The 3246-nt window shown below is 40.9% G+C and overlaps 1 protein-coding gene and 1 long non-coding RNA gene across 4 annotated transcripts in view; one reads left to right on the top strand and one right to left on the bottom strand.

Moving 5' to 3' along the window:
• Positions 1-3246, top strand: part of Rbms2 (RNA binding motif single stranded interacting protein 2) — a 42458-nt gene that overhangs the window by 5261 nt on the left and 33951 nt on the right. The gene's annotated exons all lie outside the window — the stretch shown is intronic.
• Positions 2355-3246, bottom strand: part of LOC114638222 — a 7004-nt gene continuing 6112 nt past the window's right edge. Inside the window, exon 3 of the long non-coding RNA XR_003713852.1 lies at positions 2355-2512. This is a non-coding gene — a long non-coding RNA (uncharacterized LOC114638222). The remainder of the gene's footprint in view (positions 2513-3246) is intronic.

Genomic DNA, 3246 nt, shown 5'->3' with positions numbered 1-3246 from the left:
AAAAAAAAAAAAAAAAAAAAAAAAATCAATGAATATGTATGTGTATTATCTTTATTGTCCTCAACTCTATATAGTACTGTATAAAAGTTTCATTCTCTTTTTTTGTTAGTTTTTGGGTTTTGAGACATGGTCTCCCTCTTTGCTCCAAGTTGGCCTAGAGCAAGTCTCTGTAGCCCAGGCTAGTCACAGAATCACAGGCATGAATGAGCCACTGCATCTTATTCTTTCTTTTCTCTCTCTTTCTCTTCCTTCCTTCCTTCCTTCCTTCCTTCCTTCCTTCCTTCCTTTCTTTCTTTCTTCCTTTCTTATCTGGTTTTATAATATAGCCCAACTGGCTCTCAAACATGTAATTCTCCTGCCTCAGCCTCCCCAGGGCTCATACTACACAGTTTCTTTTCTGATTCTTTTCTCCCCTCCAAATTTCTCAGGATACCCATTAGAATAAAAGGAAATGAATCTTCTCTTTCAGGTTTTTACCTATTTGAATATATCTAAAATGTCTTTCTCAGCTCTCCTTTCCCTTTGGAGTATGGGAGATGTCTAAGATTTAGATTCCTTATTTTCTTCTCTTTGTTTTTTTTGTTGGTTCTGATGCTGGGGATGGAACTTGTGGCCTTGCACATGCACTTGGTGACTAAGCCAAGAGCTAGATGTTTAGATTATAAGAGTAGGAGAACTCTGAGACCAAGAGATAGGACTAAAGATTTCAATTGAATCTCATATCTCTTCCTGATAATTTATAAGGTCTGGGAAACAGTTCAGGAAATACTGGCAGGGGATAGGATAGGAGCGGGGGAACAGCTGCATAGTCACTAATTGTATTTGCCAAGAAGACCTTGGGGGATGGTGGGATGGCCCTGTGTGTGAAAGCAATTGGCATTTCAAGCTCCAGGTCCCATGGTTGAAGGAGAGAATCACTCCCTTCCTAAAATTGGTCCTGCCATCTGCACACACAGAGTGTGGCATGTGTACTCACTCATAGACACACACAGATATACACTAATGATAATAATAATAATAAAATAAGTAATTAAAAAAAGCCTTGGGGGGGGGTCTGTCAGGATGATTCAGATGGCAAAGGTCATGCCTTCAAGCCTGAGTCCTATCTCAGGACCTACATTAGGTAGGAGACTCCCACAAGTTGTCCTCCGACCTCTACATGCACACAATAAATTAAAAGTGTTAAGTGGAGAAAGCATTCTTTGGATTCTTACAAGCCAATGTTCTGAAACACCTGAGGAAGCGATATTTGCACATTGTGGACATTGTGCACATTGTGGCTGTGCACAAGACTGATTCTGTGTGCATATATGGGCTTGTGAATTTAAGGTATATGAACTGAGACTGCTATGCTGCTCTTCTTCCTGGTGTTGACACATAGAGTTTGGTGCCTTTGTTCTAGTTTCAGAAAAGTGTTTCAATTTTCTCATGTTAATCTATGCTTTTGAGGTTGGGGGTGCGGTTGGTCTGGTCCATTTTTGATTCTATGTATCCCTAGTTGGCTTGAAACTTACTCTGTAGCTGTGTAGACCAAGCTGCCCTGGAACAGATCAATCTTCCTGCTTCAGTCTCCAGTTTCCAGGATTACAGGCCAGCATCACCATGCAAAAACAATTCATGTAATTTTTTTTTTTTTTAATGTATATGGGTGTTTTGCCTGCAGGTATGTTTGCATGCCACATATGTGCCTGGTGCCTTTGGAGGCTAGAAAGGGTGTTAAATTCCCTGAAACTGGAGTTACAGACAGCACTGAACTGCCACGTGCGTGCTGGAACCCAGTCTGCATGCTCTGAAAGAAAAGCCAGTGTCCTTAACTGCTGAGCCATCTCTCCAGCCCAATTTGTGCACTTTTTAACCTAAAGTTAAACATTTTAAAGATCCTGGGCTGGGCATGGTGGCCTTCTGTGAGTTTGAGGTCAGCCTGGTTTACATAGAGAAAACTTATCTCAAGGAAAACAAGCAGAGCAGCCTGGACAAGTGAAGCACGCCTTTGGTCCCAGCTGAGAGAGGCAGAGGCAGGCGGATCTCTGAGTTCTAGGCCAGCCTGGTCTACAGAGTGAGTTTTAGGACAGCCAGAGCTACACAGAGAAACCCTGTCCTGAATAACCAAAAAGGGTTTTTTTTTTTTTAATTTTTGGTGATAAATCTAAAAATGTACACTTTTTAAAATTAAAAAAATAAAAAGATTTGTCAAAAGTCCTGTAGTTTCTTACTCAAGTAAGAACGAGTGACATTAATTTGCTATAGGTGTTCTTTCAGGCATTCCTTTCTACTGTGACAGTCTTAATTTTTTATTATTATTTAATAAAAATTACTTATAAGAGCTTGCAAGGTGACTCGGGTTGCTTACCACACAGTCTGAGCATCTGAGGATCTGAGTTCGGGTCCTAGAATCCATGTAAGAAAGCTGGATGAGGTGGTACAAATCTGCAACCCCAGCACTCCTATGGCAAGATGGCTGAACTTCATGAAAGTTCTCAGGCCAGCTCTCCTGGTCGATACATAGCAGCACCTACATTAAGATATATAGCTCATGCCAGTGATCTCAGCACTCGGGAGGCAGAGGCAGGAAGATTGCTACAAATCCCAGGCTAGCCAGGGCTACACAGCATGGATCAGTATAGTACAAAAAAGCTGAGTGACATATACCTGTAATCCAGGTGTTCTGTGGAACCAACACTGGGGAGGTAGAGGCAGGAGGATTAGGATTTCAAGGTCACCCTAAGCTACATACTGAGTTTGAGTTTAGTTGCATGAGGGCCATTCCTCAAACAAAAACCAAAAGACACACACACACACATATACATACACACACATACATACACACACACGTACACACACACACAGATACATACACACACATACACACATACATACATATATACACACACATACACACATACATACACACACACATACATACACACACATACATACACACACATACATACACACACATACATACACATACATACACATACATACACACATACATACACATACATACATACACACACATACATACACACACACAGTTGCATGAGGGCCATTCCTCAAACAAAAACCAAAAGACACACACACACACATATACATACACACACATACATACACACACACTTACACACACACACAGATACATACACACACATACACACATACATACATATATACACACACATACACACATACATACACACACACATACAGACACACACATACATACACACACATACATACACACACATA

The sequence above is a fragment of the Grammomys surdaster genome, unplaced genomic scaffold, assembly GCF_004785775.1.
Source record: "Grammomys surdaster isolate TR1022 unplaced genomic scaffold, NIH_TR_1.0 125562, whole genome shotgun sequence".
In the NCBI taxonomy this organism is placed as follows: Eukaryota; Metazoa; Chordata; class Mammalia; order Rodentia; family Muridae; genus Grammomys; species Grammomys surdaster.
Note: the sequence above shows the minus strand (reverse complement) of the source record. Positions and strands in the feature narration are given on the sequence as shown.